This window comes from Somniosus microcephalus, chromosome 4 (genome assembly GCF_052327205.1).
Source record: "Somniosus microcephalus isolate GS21.2 chromosome 4, FLI_Smic_1.0, whole genome shotgun sequence".
Lineage (NCBI taxonomy): Eukaryota > Metazoa > Chordata > Chondrichthyes > Squaliformes > Somniosidae > Somniosus > Somniosus microcephalus.
The window spans coordinates 103,581,452-103,600,744 of record NC_140990.1 but is presented as its reverse complement, the minus strand read 5'-3'; the positions used below and the strand labels follow the sequence as shown (position 1 = coordinate 103,600,744).

Genomic DNA, 19,293 nt, shown 5'->3' with positions numbered 1-19,293 from the left:
TCATCCAAATTCAGTACCCTGTCCCTGCCTTCTCTCCATATCCCTTGATCCCTTTAGCCTTAAGAAATATATCCAACTCCTTCTTGAATATATTTAATCAATTGGCCTCTACTGCCTTCTGTGGTAGAGAATTCCACAGGTTCACCACTCTCTGGGTGAAGAAATTCCTCCTCATCTCTGTCCTAAATGGCTTACCCCTTATCCTTAGACTGTGACCCCTGGTTCTGGACTCCCCGGCCATCAGAAACATCCTTCCTGCATCTAGTCTGTCCAGTCCTGTTAGAATTTTTAAAGTTTCAATGAGATCCACTCTCATTCTTCTAAACTCCAGCGAGTATAAGCCCAATCGACCCAATCTCTCCTCATACATCATTCCTGCCATCCCAGGTATCAGCCTGGTGAATCTTCGCTGCACTCCTTCCATGGCAAGAACATGCTTCCTCAGATAAGGCAACCAAAACTGCACACAATACTCAAGGTGTGGTCTCACCAAGGCCCTGTACAACTGCAGCAAGACATCCTTGTTCCTGTACTCAAACCCTCTCGCTACGAAGGCCAACATACCATTTGCCTTCTTAACCGTCTGCTGCACCTGCATGCTTACCTTCAGCGACTGGTGCACAAGGACACCCAGGTCTCGTTGCACTTCCCCTTCTCCCAATCTATTGCCATTCAGATAATAATCTGCCTTCCTGTTTTTGACACCAAAGTGGATAACCTCGCAGTTATCTACATTATACTGCATCTGCCATGCTTCTGCCCAATCACCCAACCTGTCCAAATCGTACTGGAGTTTCTCGGCATCCTCCTCACAGCACATCATTCTCTGGGTGAAGAAATTCCTTCTCATCTCTGTCCTAAATGGCTTACCCATTATCCTTAGACTGTGAGCCCTGGTTCTGGACTCCCCGACCATTGCGATCCCCTCGTGGTGTCGATTGACAGTGGCGTGTCAGCCAATGAGGTGCAAGAATGGGCGGGACCACGGGTCAGGACTGACAGCAAGCAGGAACTAACTCAATTAAATACCTGCAGCCAAAAAATAACTTTTATTTCGTCAGCCAAAAAACAGCAAAGCAAATAAGGTTTGCTGAGTCTGCAAAGCCTATTTTAAAGAATTATAGAGCGATATCGCAGTGATCGGTGCTCGGACCCCCAGCTATTCACAGTATATATTAATGATCTAGACGAGGGAACTAGATGTAATATCTCCAAGTTTGCAGACGACACAAAGCTGGGTGGGCGTGTGTGCTTTGAGGGGGATGCCGAGAAACTCCAGGCTGATTTGGACAGGTTGGGTGATTGGGCAGAAACATGGCAGATGCAGTATAATGTGGATAAATGTGAGGTTATCCACTTTGGTGGCAAAAAACAGGAAGGCAGATTATTATCTGAACGGCAATAGATTGGGAGAAGGGGAAGTGCAATGAGACCTGGGTGTCCTTGTGCACCAGTCGCTGAAGGTAAGCATGCAGGTGCAGCAGGCGGTTAAGAAGGCAAATGGTATGTTGGCCTTCGTAGCGAGAGGGTTCGAGTACAGGAACAAGGATGTCTTGCTGCAGTTGTACAGGGCCTTGGTGAGATCACACCTTGAGTATTGTGTGCAGTTTTGTTCGCCTTATCTGAGGAAGGATGTTCTTGCCATGGAGGGAGTGCAGCGAAGATTCGCCAGACTGATACCTGGGATGGCAGGAATGACGTATGAGGAGAGATTGTGTCGATTGGGCTTATACTCACTGGAGTTTAGAAGAATGAGAGGGGATCTCATTGAAACTTATAAAATTCTAACACGACTAGACAGACTAGATGCAGGAAGGATGTTCCCGATGGTTGGGGAGTCCAGAACCAGGGGTCACAGTCTAAGGATAAGGGGTAAGCCATTTAGGACAGAGATGAGGAGGAATTTCTTCACCCAGAGAGTGGTGAACCTGTGGAACTCTCTACCACAGAAGGCAGTTGTGGCCAATTCATTAAATATATTCAAGAAGGAGTTAGGTATATTTCTTAAGGCTAAAGGGATCAAGGGATATGGGGAGAAGGCAGGGACAGAGTATTGAGTTTGGATGATCAGCCATGATCTCATTGAATGGCGGAGCAGGCACGAGGGGCTGAATGGCCTACTCTTTCTCCTATCTTCTATGTTTCTCTGTTTCTATAAAGTGCAGGAGTAGGCCATTCAGTCCCGTGAGCCTGCTCCGCCATTCAGTGAGATCATGGCTGGTCTGCAGCCTCACTCCATATACCCGCCTTTGGCCCATATCCCTTAATACCTTTGGTTAACAAAAATCTATCAGTCTCCGATTTAAAATGAACGATCTAGCATCAATTGCCGTTTGCGGAAGAGAGTTCGAAACCTCTACCACCCTTTGTGTGTAGAAGTGTTTCCTAATTTCACTCCTGAAAGGTCTGGCTCTAATTTTTAGACTATGCCCCCTAGTCCTAGAATCCCCAACCAGCGGAAATAGTTTCTCTCTATCGCCCCTCTCTATTTCCCCTCAATATCTTGAAAACTTCCATCAGATCGCCCCTTAACCTTCTAAATTCTAGAGAATACAACCCTAGTTTGTGTAATCTCTCCTCATAACTTAACCCTTGAAGTCTTTGAAAGAGCTCTCCAATTAATCCCACTCCCCTCATATCCCTGCAAATTTTTCCCCTTAAAGTATCGATCCAATTCTCATTTGAAAGTTACTATTGAATCTGCTTCCACCGCCCTTTCAGGCAGCGCATTCCAGATCACAACAACTCACTGTGTAAAAAACTGTTTCCTCATGTCACCTCTGGTTCTTTTACCGATTATCTTCAATCTGTGTCCTCTGGTTACCGACCCTCCTGCCGCTGGAAACAGTTTCTCTTTATTTACTCTATCCAAACCCTTCATGATTTTGAACGCCTCTATTAAATCTCTCCTTAACCTTCTGCTCTAAGGATAACAATCCCAGCTTCTCCAGTTTTTCCACATAACTGAAGTCCCTCATCCCTGGAACCATCCTGGTAAATCTCCTCTGCACCCTCTCCAAGGCCTTGACATCCTTCCTAAAGTGTGGTTCCCAGAATTGGACACAATACTCCAGCTGGTGCCTAACCAGTGATTTGTAAGGGTTTAAGAACATAAGAAATAGGAGCAGGAGTCGGCCATTCGGCCCCTCGAGCCTGCTCTGCCATTCAATGAGATCATGGCTGATCTTCTGCCTCAACTCCATTCACCGGCCCTATCGCCATATCCCTTGATGCCCTTACTGGTCAGAAATCTATCGACTTCTGTTTTGAATATACCCAATGACTGAGCCTCCACAGCCCTCTGGGGTAGAGAATGCCAAAGATTCACCACCATCTTTGTGAATAAATTTCTTCCCATCTCAGTCCTGAACGGCCTACCCTTTATCCTGAGGCTGTGGCCCCTGGTTCTAGACTCCCCAGCCAAGGGAAACATTCTCCCAGCATCCACCCTATCAAGCCCTGTAATAATTTTGTATGCTTCAATGAGATCCCCTCTCATTCTTCTGAATTCAAGAGAATACAGGCCTAGTTTACTCAATCTCTTCTCATACAACAGTCCCGCCATCCCAGGAATCAATCTCGTGAACTTTCGTTGCACTCCCTCTATGGCAAGTATATCCTTCCTTAGGTAAGGAGACCAAAATTGTACACAGTACTCCAGGTGTGGTCCCACCAAGGCCCTATATAATTGGAGTAAGACTTCATTATTCCTGTACTCAAATCCTCTTGTAATAAAGGCCAGCATACTATTTGCCTTCCTAATGGCTTGCTGCACCTGCACATTCACTTTCAGTGACTCATGTACAAGGACACCCAGGTCTCTTTGAGCATCTGCATTCCCCAATCTTTCACCATTTAGGAAATATTCTACCTTTCTATTTTTTCTACCAAAGTGGATAACGTCACATTTATCCACATTATAATCCATCTGCCATGTTCTCGCCCACTCACTGAGCCTGTCGAGATCCCCTTGAAGCCTCTTCACATCCTCTTCACAACTGACACTGCCACCTATCATCAGCAAATTTGGAAATGTTACATTTAGTCCCCTCATCCAAATCATTGATCTAGATTGTGAATAGCTGGGGCCCAAGCACTGATCCTTGAGGTACCCCACTAGTCACAGCCTGCCATCCTGAAAAAGACCCGTTTATCCCTACTCTTTGTTTTCTGTCTGTTAACCAATTCTCAATCCATGCTAGTATATTACCCCCAATTCCATGTGCCCTTATCGAAGGCCTTCTGAAAATCCAGATACACCACATCTACCGGTTCCCCTTTGTCTACTCCACTAGTTACATCCTCAAAGAACTCCAAGAGGTTTGTCAAACAGGATTTCTCTTTCATAAATCCATGTTGACTCTGCCCAATCTTACTATTAGTTTCTAAGTGCCCAGTTATTGCATCCTTTATAATAGATTCCAGCATTTTCCCAACTACTGACATGAGGCTAACAGGTCTATAGTTCCCCATTTTCTCTCTCCCTCCTTTCTTAAATAGCAGGGTTACATTTGCTGTCCGCCAATCTGCAGGAACCGTTACAGAATCTATAGAATTTTGGAAGATGACAACCAATGCGTCCACTATCCCAATGGCCACCTCTTTCAAAACCCTAGGATGTAGGTCATCCGGTCCTTGGGATTTATCAACTTTTAGTCCCATTAATTTTGCTAGTACTGTTTTTTTACTAATAATAATTTCTTTAAGTTCCTCATTCTCGCCACACCCTTGGTTTTCTCGTATTTCTGGGAGGTTTTTTGTGTCTTCCTCCATAAAGACAGAAACAAAGTATTTATTTAATTTCTCTGCCATTTCCTCATTCCCCATTATAAATTCTCCCGTCTCTGACTGTAAAGGACCTACATTTACCTTCGCCAGTCTTTTCCTGTTCACATACCTATAGAAGCTTTTACAATCCGTTTTTATATTTTTCGCTAGTTTGTGCTCATATTCCATTTTCCCTTTCTTTATCAATTTCTTGGTCCCCCTTTGCTGATTTCTAAAAAGATCCCAATCCTCAGGCTGACTGCTTTTTCTGGCTTAATACTAGCTTTCATTTCTTTTGTTAGACACGGTTGGATCACTTTTCCTTTTGGGTTTTTATGCCCTAGAGGAATATATGTTTGTTGCAATTTATGCATTATTTCCTTGAATGTTAGCCATTGTATGTCCACCTTCATACCTTTTAGTGTAGTCTCCCAATCTACCATGGCCAACTTGTCCCTCATACCCTTGTAGTTTCCTCTGTTTAGATTGAAGACCTTAGTTTCAGATTGGACTACATCACTCTCAAACTTAATGTAAAATTCAATCATATTATGGTCACTTGTCCCTAAAGGCCCCTTTACCAAAAGATTATTGATTAGCCCTTTCTCATTACACAGTACCAGATCCAGACTAGCCTGTTCCCTGGTTGGTTCCTCCACATACTGATCCAGGAAACCATCTCACGTGCATTCCAAGAATTTGTCCTCCACACCATTAGTGGTAATTTGATTTGCCCAGTCAATATGTCGTATATAATTCCCTCAATCTGGAGAATAGAAGTACAGTGGATTCACGCGCGATCTTCTCGAGTCTGTTCCAACTGACCGGTTTAAGTGGCCTGTTCTTATACACAAGCTTGGTTACTGCGAGAAGGATATGCTGCTCGGGTTAGATGAAGTAGGGCGGGAGGAGGCTCGTGTGGAGCATAAACGCCAGCATGGACCTGTTGGGCCGAATGGCCTCTTTCTGTGCTGTACACTCGATGTCACACTCAGGAAATGGGATTGTTTGGACCTGTCTGATGACCTCCTCCTGAACCCCTGTTGAATGGCCTCGCCTCAGTGTGACAGCACTTTTAAATCTCTTCCCATGGTCAGAACATTTTACAGGGTCTCAGTGGGAACTCGCAGCTCTCTAAATAGGTTGGACGCTCAGCGAACGGCAACTGTCCGGTGTGAACTCGCTGGTGTCCGAGCAGGCTGGACGACGGAGTTTATCCCTTCCTGCACTAGGAGCAGGTGAACAGCCTCTCTCCACTTCAAAGTGGCTGCTGTTTCAGTTGGCTGGAGGACTGAATCAATCCTGTGCCACCTGTGAACGGTCTCTCCTTGGTGTGAACTTGCTGGTGTCTCAGCAGGTGAAAGGACCGAGTGAATCCCTTCCCACACGCGGAGCAGATGAACGGCCTCTTCCCAGTGTGAACTCGCTGGTGTATCAGCAGGAGGGTAGACTGAGCGAATCCCTTCCCACACACAGAGCAGGTGAATGGCCTCTTTCCATTGTGAATTCTCTGGTGTACCAGCAGATTCGAGGACTCAGCTAATCCCTTCCCACACATGGAGCAGGTGAACGGACTCTTCCCGGTGTGTACTCTCCGGTGGGTCTGCAGGCTGAACGAATGAGCGAATCCCTACTCGCACACGGAGCAGGTGAACGGCCTCTCCCCGGTGTGAACTCGCTGATGCGTCAGCAGGTCCGCGGAGTTCACAAACCTCTTGTGGCAGTGAGAGCAGCTGTACGGTCTCTCTCCAGTGTGCAGCCGCTGGTGCTTCATCAGATACTGGGAGCGTTTAAAGCTCTTCCCACAGTCTGAACATTTAAATGGCCTCTCGTCAGAGTGAACTCACTGATGTCCCAGCAGGTTGGACAAACACGTGCAATCCTTCCCACACACGGGGCAGGTGAACGGCCTCTCCCCGGTGTGAACTCGCTGGTGCATCAGCAGGAGGGTAGACTGAGCGAATCCCTTCCCGCACACGGAGCAGGTGAATGGCCTCTCCCCAGTGTGAATTCTCTGGTGTACCAGCAGATTCGAGGACTCAGTGAATCCCTTCCCGCACACGGAGCAGGTGAACGGACTCTTCCCGGTGTGTACTCTCCGGTGGCTCCGTAGGCTGAACAAATGAGCGAATCCCTTCCTGCACACGGAGCAGCTGAACGGCCTCGCCCCAGTGTGAACTCGCTGATGCGTCAGCAGGTCCACGGAGTTCACAAACCTCTTGTGGCAGTGAGAGCAGCCGTACGGTCTCTCTCCAGTGTGCAGCCGCTGGTGCTTCATCAGATACTGGGAGCGTTTAAAGCTCTTTCCACAGTCTGAACATTTAAATGGCCTCTCATCAGAGTGAACTCGCTGGTTTGTCCGCAGGTTGGCCAAATACGTAAAGTCCTTCCCACACACGGGGCAGGTGAATGGCCTCTCCCCGGTGTGAACTCGCTGGTGTGTCCGCAGGTTGGAGGACTGAGCGAATCCCTTCCCACACACGGGGCAGGGGAACGGCCTCTCCCCGGTGTGAACTCGCTGTTGTGTCCGCAGGTTGGAGGACTGAGCGAATCCCTTCCCACACACGGGGCAGGGGAACGGTCTCTCCCCGGTGTGAACTCGCTGGTGTGTCCGCAGGTTGGAGGACTGAGCGAATCCCTTCCCACACACGGGGCAGGGGAACGGTCTCTACCCGCTGTGAACTCGCTGGTGTGTCCGCAGGTTGGAGGACTGAGCAAATCCCTTCCCACACACGGAGCAGGTGAACGGCCTCTCCCCGGTGTGAGCCCGCCGCTCAGCTTCCAGCGCATATGGGTGAAGGTATCCCGTCCCGCAGTCCTCGCATTTATGCAGTCGGTTCCTGATATGAGTGCACTCGTGGCTAGTCAGCTGGGTGAACCTCTTCCCACAGTCCTCACATTCATACCGTCTCTCTCCAGTGTGCCTGCCCTTGGGGCCCTCCAGGTCGGGCAATCGGCTGAATCCACATCCACACATGCAACATGTGTACAATTTGTGCACGCTGCGATCGCTGCGCTCCTCTTCCATGTGCAATGGTTGATGAAATTCAGGTCCTGATGAATCAAACTGTTTGGTCTGAGCTTCCTGTCTGTAAATGCTCCACTTTTAAACCCAGTAAAAGGAGTGTAGAAAGGGGTAAGAGGGTGAATGTTGTCTCATGTCGCCCTTTCCCAGCCCAGGGGCAGGGAAGCTGATTTTCAGGCCCCAGCTGCTGCACAGGTTGGTTGAAAGGATCAACAGTAATGGTGGCTGCAATCCCCACAAGCCCCCGTGCTCCAGAAAGCGCTCCGACCGTCGTGCTGAGTTGTGGCTGACCCCGCGCATGCGCCCCATGGCCCCACCCTCTCCTGCTCCACAGGCGCCTGGCCCGCAGCGTGCATGCTCAGCACACACCCCGCCTGAGAGTCCGGATCACCGGCGGAAAGTGAGTTTTATGAGTTTTCTTTTATATATAGCGGAGAGAAGCGCAGGCGGGGAGATAAATAAAAAGAAAATACAAACCGCACCGTCTCAGCGCCCTCCCGGCACCGAGCGGAGCGGATTGAGTGGCCGCAGCCCCTTGTCTTCTGCAGGGAGCCGGACTGGGGCACATGATCAACTCCACGGCGGTGACTGACGGGAGCTCCGACCAATAGGGAGACAGCAGGCAGAGCTTGGAGGACTGAGGTGGCGGCGGGTCCTCCAACCAATCGGGGTGTCCGAGGGGCGGGACCTCCGCCGCCTGCTTCTCCCGCTGCTGAGACAAGTGGAATGTGACAACGTGGACCACTTTCCATACCTCGGGAGCCTACTGTCAACAAGGGCAGAGGTCGACGACGAAGTCCAACACCGCCTTCAGTGTGCCAGTGCAGCCTTCGATCGCCTGAGGAAGAGTGTGTTTCAAGACCAGGACCTCAAACCCGGCTCTAAGCTCATGGTCTACAGAGCAGCAGTGATACCCGCCCTGCTGTATGCCTCAGAGACATGGACCATGTACAGCAGGCACCTCAAAGCACTGGAGAGGTACCACCAACGCTGCCTCCGCAAGGTCCTGCAAATCCATTGGCAGGATAGGCGCACCAACGTCAGTGCTGTTGCTCAGGCCAGCATCCCCAACATCGAAGCTCTGACCACGCTCAATCAGCTCCGATGGACAGGTCACATTGTCCGCATGCCCGATACGAGACACCCAAAACAAGCGCTCTACTCGGAGCTCCGGCACGGCAAGAGAGCCCCAGGTGGGCAGAGGAAACGCTTCAAGGACACCCTCAAAGCCTCCTTGAAAAAGTGCAACATCCCCACCGACACCTGGGAACCCCTGGCCCAAGACCGCACGAAGTGGAGGAGAAGCATCCAGGAAGGCGCCGAACACCTCGAGTCTCTTCGCCGGGAGCAAGCGGAAGCCAAGCGCAGGCATCGGAAGGAGCGCACGTCAACCCAAGCACCCCACCCACCCGCCCCTTCAACCACCGTCTGCCCCACCTGTGACAGGGACTGTAGGTCCTGCATTGGACTCATCAGTCACCTGGGAACTCATTTTTAATGTGGAAGCAAGTCATCTGTGGTTCTGAGGGACTGCCTAAGAATGCAGCAGAGGGCGCTCTTCTGAGTTTGGGGCTCAGGCATGTTAGTGGAGCAGTGCAGAGGGAACTTTACTCTGCACTGGGCTTTACTCCCTCAGCACTGCACTGGAGGGGCAGCACAGAGTTTTAGACTCGAGTCTCTGGAGTGGGACTTCAACCCACAACCTTCTGACTCAGAGGAGAGAGTGCTGCCGCCTGAGCCACGGCTGACACTCTGTATCTAACCCGTGATGTACCTGCCCTGGGAGTGTTTGATGGGACAGTGTAGAGGGAGCTTTACTCTGTATCTAACCCGTGCTGCACCTGCCCTGGGAGTGTTTGATGGGACAGTGTAGAGGAGCTTTACTCTGTATCTAACCCGCGCTGTACCTGCCCTGGGAGTGTTTGATGGGACAGTGTAGAGGGAGCTTTACTCTGTATCTAACCCATGCTGTACCTACCCTGGGAGTGTTTGACGGGACAGTGTAGAGGGAGCTTTACTCTGTATCTAACCCGTGCTGTACCTGCCCTGGGAGTGTTTGATGGGACAGTGTAGAGGGAGCTTTACTCTGTATCTAACCCGTGCTGTACCTGCCCTGGGAGTGTTTGATGGGGCAGTGTAGAGGGAGCTTTACTCTGTATCTAACCCGTGCTGTACCTGCCCTGGGGTTTTTGATGGGACAGTGCAGAGGGAGCTTTACTTTGTATCTAACCCGTGCTGTACCTGCCCTGGGAGTGTTTGATGGGACAGTGTAGAGGGAGCTTTACTCTGTATCTAACCCGTGCTGTACCTACCCTGGGAGTGTTTGACGGGACAGTGTAGAGGGAGCTTTACTCTGTATCTAACCCGTGCTGTACCTGCCCTGGGAGTGTTTGATGTTGACACCAGGTGCTGAGAATGTTAAAATGTTCCATTCCCCCACAATGACATCCAGAACCTCGATGGTAATAAAACGCACAAAGTAAAAGAAGCTTCTCTCCTGGACACAGATATTGAGAGGACCGGGAATGTCTGTAACAAGTCATCAATTAACTCTCGTCTTATCTTAGAAACAAGGACTCAATCGACTGTGTGTTTCAAACAAAGCTGATTTATTGATACAGAATATTAAAACCCCAATAACTGGGCTGGATATTAACATCCACAAAATATAAGATGGCCACTAATAAATCCAGCAGGGAATTCAGGGGAAACTTGTTTACCCAGAGAGTGGTGAGAATGTGGAACTCGCCACTACAAAGAGTAGTTGAGGCTAAAAGTACAGATGCATTTAAGGGGAAGCCACTTGAGTGTGAAAGGAATAGGAGAATATGTTGATGGGGTTAATTGAAGTAGGGTGGGTGTGGGGCATAAACACCGGTATGGACCAGTTGGGCCGAATGGCCTGTTTCTGTGCTGTACATTCTATGTAACACCATCAACAGTCAATCGAAGGGAATCATCAGCACAACAGTCTTAAAGATTAAACAGCAGTCCAAGAATTTATAAAACATTCATCCATTCCATGTTCATGTCACCCCAGCTTTCTACAGGGCCCTGCACTACAGAACAGTGTGAACTTGCTGGTGTTTCAGCAGAGTCGAGGACTGAGAGAATCCCTTCCCACACACAGAGCAGATGAACGGCCTCTCCCCAGTGTGAACTCGCTGGTGTCCCTTCAGATTCCCGGAGCTTTTAAAGCTCATCCCACAGTCAGAACATGTAAACAATCTCTCATCGGAGTGAACTCGCTGGTGTTGCTTCAGATCCGCAGAGGTTTTAAAGCTCTTCCCACAGTCAGAACATTTAAATGGTCTCTCATCACTGTGAACTCGCTGGTGTGTCACCAGGTGGGCTGACTGAGTGAATCCCTTCCCACACACGGAGCAGGTGAATGGTCTCTCCCCAGTGTGAACTCGCTGGTGTACCTTCAGATTCCCAGAGCTTTTAAAGCTCATCCCACAGACAGAACATTTAAATGGTCTCTCATCAGTGTGAACTCGCTGGTGTGTCACCAGGCTTGATGACTGAGTGAATCCCTTCCCACACACGGAGCAGGTGAATGGTCTCTCATCAGTGTGAATTTGCTGGTGTTTCAACAAGTTGGATGACTGAGTGAATCCCTTCCCACACACGGAGCAGGTGAATGCCCTCTTCCCAGTGTGAACTCGCTGGTGTCCGTTCAGATTCCTGGAGCTTTTAAAGCTCTTCCCACAGACAGAACATGTAAATGGTCTCTGATCGGAGTGAACTCGCTGGTGTTGCTTCAGATCCCCAGAGGTTTTAAAGCTCTTCCCACAGGCAGAACATTTAAATAGTCTCTCCCCAGTGTGAACTCGCTGGTGTCTCAACAGGTTGGATGACTGAGTGAATCCCTTCCCACACACAGAGCAGGTGAACGGCCTCGCCCCAGTGTGAACTCGCTGGTGTCTCAACAGGATGAATGACTGAGTGAATCCCTTCCCACACACGGAGCAGGTGAACGGTGTCTTTCCTGCTCTCTCCAGCTGGTGTCCCTTCAGCTCCTGGGACATTTGAAAGCTTTTCCCACAGTCGGAATGTTTCACCGGCCTCTCCCCAGTGTGAACTCGCTGGTGTGCCAGCAGATTCGAGGACCGAGTGAATCTCTTCCCACACACAGAGCAGGTGAACAGAATCTCTCCTGCTCTCTCCAGCTGGTGTCTCTTCAGCTCCTGGGACCTTTTAAATCTCTTCCCACAGTCAGAACATTTAATCGGTCTATCATCACTGTGAACAAGCTGTTGTCTCAGGAGGGTGTCAGAATGACAGAATCGCTTCAAAAACACGGAGCAGGTCAACGGTCTCTCATTGGTGTGGCCAAGCTGGTGTCTCAGCAGCATGGAGGGTGCAATTAATCCCTGCCCACACACGGAGCGGGTTAAAGGTCTCTCCCTAGTTTGATCTAGCTGATGTGCCATCGGAGCGGATGGCTGAGTGAATCCTTTCCTACACACGGGGCCGGTGAATGGGCTCTCCCCAGTGTGTAGCCACTGGTGTCGCTTCAGGTACTTGTAGATTTTGAAGCTCTTCCCACACTCAGAACATTTAAAAGGTCTCTCATCAGTGTGAACTCGCTGGTGTGCCAGCAGACTGGGGGAGTGACTGAATCAGGTCCTGATGAATCGAGCGACTCTGTCTGTTCTTGACGTGATGTTCGGTCTGAGCTTCCTGTCTGTAAATGCTCCACTTCTAAAACCCTGTAAAAGGAGTGTAGAAAGGGGTAAGAGGGAGAATGTTGCCTCATGTCCCCCTTTCCCAGCCCAGGGGCAGTGAAGCTGATTTTCAGGCCCCAGCTGCTGCACAGGTTACATATGAACATACGAATTAGGAGCAGGAGTAGGCCACTCGGCCCCTCGAGCCTGCTCCACCATTCAATAAGATCATGGCTGATCTGATTACTCCACATTCCCACCTACCCCCGATAACCTTTCACCCCCTTGCTTATCAAGAATCTATCTACCTCTGCCTTAAAAATATTCAAAGACTCTGCTTCCACCGCCCTCTGAGGAAGAGAGTTTCAAAGACTCACGACCCTCTGTGAGAAAAAATTTCTCCTCATCTCTGTCTTAAATGGGCGACCCCTTATTTTTAAACCGTGACCCCTAGTTCTAGATTCTCCCACAAGAGGAAACATCCTCTCCACATCCACCCTGTCCAGACCCCTCAGGATCTTATATGTTTCAATCAGGTCACCTCTTACTCTTCTAAACTCCAGCGGATACAAGCCTAGCCTGTCCAACCTTTCCTCATAAGACAACCCGCCCATTCCAGGTATTAGTCTAGTAAACCTTCTCTGAACTGCTTCCAATGCATTTACATTCTTCCTTAAATAAGGAGACCAATACTGTACACAGTGCTCCAGATGTGGTCTCACCAATGCACTGTATAACTGAAGCATAACCTCCCTACTTTTGTATTCAGTTTCCCTCGCAATAAACAATAACATTCTATTAGCTTTCCTGATTACTTGTTGTACCTGAATACTAACCTTTTGCGATTCACGCATTAGGACACCCAGATCCCTCTGCATCTCAGAGCTCTGCAATCTCTCACCATTTAGATAATATGCTTCTTTTTTATTCTTCCTGTCAAAATGGACAATTTCACATTTTCCCACATTATACTCCATTTGCCAGATCTTTACCCATTCACATAAACTATCTGTATCCATTTGTAGCCCCCTTATGTCCTCGTCATAATTTACTTTCCAACCTATCTTTGTGTCATCAGCAAATCCAGTACTGCTGCCAGTGCCCCATGAATTGAAACCCATTTCTCCCACACCAATCTGTGAGCCACTCTTTGATCTTATTGACCCTATGCCAGTTTGCTCGTGGCTCACGTAGTAATCCAGAGATTACTTTGTGGTTCTGCTTTTTAATTTAGCCCCTAGCTGCTCGTACTCCCTCAGTAGAACCTCTTTCTTAGTCCTACCTATGTCCTTGGTACCTGTGTGGACCACGACAACTGGATCCTTCCCCTCCCACTCCAAGTTCCTCTCCAGCCCAGAGGAGATGTCCTTAACCCGGGCACCGGGCAGGCAACATAGCCTTCGGGACTCACGCTCTCAGCTACAGAGAACAGTATCTATCCCCCTAACTATACTGTCCCCTACCACTACTACATTCCTTTTTACTCCTCCAACTTGAATGGCCCCCTGTCCCACAGTGCTGTGGTCAGTTTGCTCATCCTCCCTGCAGTCCCTGCTCTCGCCCACCCAGGCTGCAAGAACCTCGTACCTGTTGGACAAGTGCAAGGGCTGAGGCTCCTCCAATGCTACCTTCTGGATCCCCATTCCTGCCTCACTCGTAGTCACAGCCTCCTGTCCCTGACCACGGACCAAATCTGAAGGATTTAACCTAAGGGGTGTGACTGCCCTCCTGGAACAAAGAGTCCAGGTAACTTTCTCCCTCCCTGATGTATCGCAGTGTCCGAAGCTCGGACTCCAGCTCATCAACTGCATCCAGGAGAGCTCTTTGAGCCAGCATGTAGAAAGTCTTACAAGAGAGGGGGTGGTACTGGACCTAATTCTAGGGAATCTAGCCGGGCGTGTGGTAGAAGTGTTAGTAGGTGAGCACTTTGGTGGCAGTGACCATAATTCAATGAGATTTAAGGTAGTCATGGAAAAGGACAGAGATGGACTGGAAATAAAAGTTCTAAATTGGAGGAAGGCCGATTTTAATATGATAAGGCAGGATCTGGCCAAAGTGGACTGGGATCAGCTACTTGTAGGAAAATCCACATCGGAGCAGTGGGAATCTTTCAGAAAGGAAATAGTGAGAGGACAACACCAACATGTTCCCGTAAAAGTCAAGGGTGGGACCAACAGACCCAGGGAACCCTGTATGTCAAGGGATATACAAGAATGGTTTAGGAAAAAAGGGAGGCATTTGGCAGATACAAAGGACTAAAAACAGTGGAAGCCCTAGAGGAGTATAGAAAGTGCAGGGGGGTACTTAAAAAAGAAATTAGGAGAGCGAAGAGAGGGCATGAAAAAACACTGGCAGGCAAAATAAAGAAAAATCCCAAGGTGTTTTATAAGTATATTAAGGGCAAGAGGATAACCAGGGAAAGAGTAGAGCCCATTAGGGACCAAAGTGGCAATCTGTGCGTAGAGCCGGAAGATGTGGGTGAGGTTTTAAATGAATATTTTGCATCTGTGTTCACTATAAAGAAGGACGATGTAGGCATAGAAATCAGGCAGGGGGACTGTGATATACTTGAACATATTAGCATCGAGAGGGAGGAGGTACTAGCGGTTTTAGCAGGCTTAAAAGTGGATAAACCCCCAGGCCCAGGCGAGATGTATCCCAGCCTGCTGGGTAAGGCAAGGGAGGAGATTGCAGGGGCTCTGACACAAATTTTCAGAACCTCTCTGGCCACAGGGGAGGTGCCAGTGGACTGGAGAACAGCTAACGTAGTACCATTATTCAAGAAGGGTAGTAGTAGGGATAAACCAGGGAATTACAGGCCAGTGAGCCGAACATCAGTGGTCGGGAAATTATTGGAAAAAGTTCTGAGGGACAGAATTAGTCTCCACTTGGAGAGGCAAGGATTAATCAAGGATAGTCAGCATGGCTTTGTCAGGGAGAGATCATGTCTAACCAATTTGATTGAATTTTGAGAGGGGGTGACTAGGTGTGTGGATGAGGGTAGTGCAGTTGATGTAATCTACATCAACTTCAGTAAGGCTTTTGACAAAGTCCCACATGGGAGATTACATAAGAACATAAGAAATAGGAGCAGGAGTAGGCCAATCGGCCCCTCGAGCCTGCTCCGCCATTCAATAAGATCATGGCTGATCTGATCCTAACCGCCAATCCACTATCACAGAACCATCTCCTGAATCTAACAGCATTAGACACACGAAATAGGAGCAGGATCAGGCTACACGGCCCCTGGACCCGCTCCGCTACCCACAGGGCCATGACTGATCCGGACCTAGACTCATTGGTCAAGAAGGTAAGAACCCATGGGATCCAGGGCAATTTGGCACATTGGATCCAAAATTGGCTTAGTGGCAGGAGGCAGAGGGTGATGGTTGAAGGTTGTTTTTGTGACTGGAAGCCTGTGTCCAGTGGTGTACCGCAGGGATCGGTGCTGGGTCCTTTGCTGTTCGTCGTGTACATTAATGATTTAGATATTAATGTAGGAGGTATGATCAGTAAGTTCGCAGATGACAGGAAAATTGGTGGAGTGGTAAATAGCGAGGAGGGAAGCCTCAGGCTACAGGACAATATAGACGGGTTGGTCAGATGGGCAGAACAGTGGCAAATAGAATTTAACCCTGAAAAGTGTGAGGTGATGCATTTTGGGAGAACAAACAAGGCAAGGGAATACACAATGAATGGTAAGACCCTAGGAAGGACAGAGGATCAGAGGGACCTTGGTGTGCATGTACATAGATCTCTGAAGGCAGCAGGACAGGTAGATAAGGTGGTTAAAAAGGCATATGGGATACTTGCCTTCATTAGCTGAGGCATAGAATATAAGAGCAGGGAGGTTTTGATGGAGGAGTACAAAACGCTAGTTAGGCCACAGCTGGAATACTGTGTGCAGTTCTGGTCGCCACAATATAGGAAGGATGCGATTGCATTGGAGAGGGTGCAGAGGAGATTTACCAGGATGTTACCTGGGCTGGAGCGCTTCAGCTATGGAGAGAGACTGGACAGGCTGGGGTTGTTTTCCTTAGAGCAGAGAAGGCTGAGGGGGGACCTGATTAAGGTGTACAAAATTATGAGGGGCATAGATAGGGTAGATAGAAAGGAACTTTTCCCTTAGTAGAGGGGTCAATAACCAGGGGGCATAGTTTCAAAGTAAGGGGCAGGAGGTTTAGAGGGGATTTGAGGAGGAACTTTTTCACCCAGAGGGTGGTTGGAATCTGGAACTCACTGCCTGAAAGGGTGGTAGAGGCAGGAACCCTCACAACATTCAAGAAGCATTTAGATGAGCACTTGAAACGCCATAGCATACAAGGCTACAGACCAATTACAGAGGGAAACTTTTTTACGCAGCGAGTGGTGAGGACCTGGAACTCGCTGCCGACGGAAGTGGTGGAAGCGGAGACACTCAATGTTTTCAAGGGGAGACTGGATAGGCACTTGGGGGAAATAAACTTGCAGGGCTACGGGGATAGAGCGGGGGAATGGGACTGGCTGGATTGCTCTACAGAGAGCCGGCACGGACTCGATGGGCCGATTGGCCTCCTTCTGTGCCTCTATGACTCTCTGCGGTTGCTGTGGATCACACTGGGGTCCACCAGCTCCCACATGCTACAGCTGCAACACATCACCTGCCCGGCCATCTCTATTGTATTTTATTTAACTAATTAGGTTTTCAAGTTTTGAAATAACCAATTGTCTATTAATAGTTTTTAATCTAGGTAATAACCTTGTTTAATTTATTACATTTAGCTATATGCTTTAGGTCTTTACTGTAACTTAGCCCACAGTCCTAATTAAACCCTAGTTGTTTATATTTTTTCACGTATCAAGCAGCCCCTCTTACCCCCACCTCATCGAATTCGCTCACTCACCCAATTCCCGAGTTAAGTACTCTGTAGAAGCCGTACTCCGTAGAACTGGACTCCATGCTACTTACCTCCCAAACATTTCTCCTTCCACACTCAAAAGGCCGATGAATTTCAGGTCCTGACGAATGGAGTGACTCTCGGAGATCTTGATGTGAAGTTTGGTTTGAGTTTCCCCGTCTGTCAATCCTGCCCTTCTCACAGCCGGTGAAAGGAGTTTCCAAAAGCCATCACTGAGAGTCCAGGACAGAAATTGACAACATTCTCCCCCAGCAACAATTCTCTTGTCCTCACCCAATCACGTTCCCTTAGCAACAAGGTATTGAAACTTCTTTTATACATTCTCGCAAAATATTACACACAGGTGTCTTCAACCAATCTCGCTCCCCCAGCAACAACTCCCCGGTCCTCACAGGATACTAGTTTGGCAACATTAAATGATATGGAACCTTCCAGAACTTTGGGCACTTTTTAATGGTTAATTACAAAATGGGCAGTTTTGCAGCTACCAATTACTGTAACTCATCAATACACACAATTCTCATTCATCGACTTTGCATCATAGAATAGTAGAATTACATTAATACATCCAAAGGGCTTCCAGCAAGTAGTTTACAGAAGGCTGCACCACTGAATAAATGTGAAATATTTAGTGTTTCCCACATTCAATAACTGTTCATTTTATTTTGCCTCATTTGAACACATTAATCTGACTGGCTGAAGGGCACTGATGTAATTTGATTGGAGGCCTTCTATCAATTATCTTGCCTACCCTCAATCTGGCAAGAAACTACTTAAAAATGTCGACTATTCCTCAATTCAATTAATGTCAAGCACAATGGTTTTAATGGGAGCAGACACAAACAGTTAATTCCTGCCCCTTGCCCACCACAACAGCACTTAGACACACTATGGGGAATCCTCATGGGACAAAGATGGAAGCTTTGTGAATTTAACACAAAATGAGGGCAGCTAATGTTGTAAAGCCGAAGGGGGAATTACAGGTTGTGTCCCGAGCTGAGCCGCCCCGTCTTAAGCTGAGTTTGTTTTGTCTTGTTTCTTATTTACAAGTTCACTTCTTACAAAACATTCTTTAATTCTTTATGTTGCTGCTTTAAGCTATATAATTTTCACCCTAACAGATATGTACTTGAAGTGCCGTAACCTACAAGGCTACGGACCAAGTGCTGGAAAGTGGGATTAGGGAGGATAGCTCTTTGTTGGCCGGCACGGACAAGATGGGCCGAATGGCCTCCTTCTGTGCTGTAAATTTCTATCATTCTATGATTCATTGATCATCCCATTCCCAAGCTGACTCTGTGTTAACACCTCAGACGAGCCGTCCCACGTAGGGTGACTCCCTCAACCTGTTCTCCCGGTTACAGAACCAGTTTGTCTCTCTCAGGAATGCCCAAGGCTCTGTTGTCTGGGCACCAACTCACTCGTGACCTCACATGTTGCAACAAGTCTGCTGCCTGAGCAGTTTGCAGTGTTATTAGGTCTGTGGGTCTCTTAGCAACCACCTCCCTTATCTAGGCAAAGGGCTCATCTCCTGACTTTGGGTGTTATCATTCCAAACTTCAGCATTCTCTGTCTTTTAGCTTCAATCTGTCTGTGTCCACCCAGTGACAACACTGAGCTCCTCCCTCCAACCACTGACACTCGCCCTCTTGCTGAGAAAGAAAGACTTGCATTTATATAGCACCTTTCACAACCTCAGGACGTCCCAGAGCGCTTTACAGCCAATGAAGTACTTCTGAAGTGTAGTCACTGTTGTAATGTAGGAAACGCGGCAGCCAATTGGTGCACAGCAAGCTCCCACAAACAGCAATGTGACAATGACCAGATAATCTATTTCAGTGATGTTGATTGAGGGATAAATATTGGCCCCAGGACACCGGGGAGAACTCCCCTGCTCTTCTTCAATGTAGTGCCATGGGATCTTTTACATCCA

At 48.4% G+C, this 19,293-nt stretch overlaps 1 pseudogene; it reads right to left on the bottom strand.

Annotated features, from left to right (window-relative positions):
* Positions 1-6,025: 6,025 nt before the first annotated feature.
* The window catches only part of LOC147119636 (uncharacterized), a 52,740-nt pseudogene continuing 39,472 nt past the window's right edge, over positions 6,026-19,293 (bottom strand).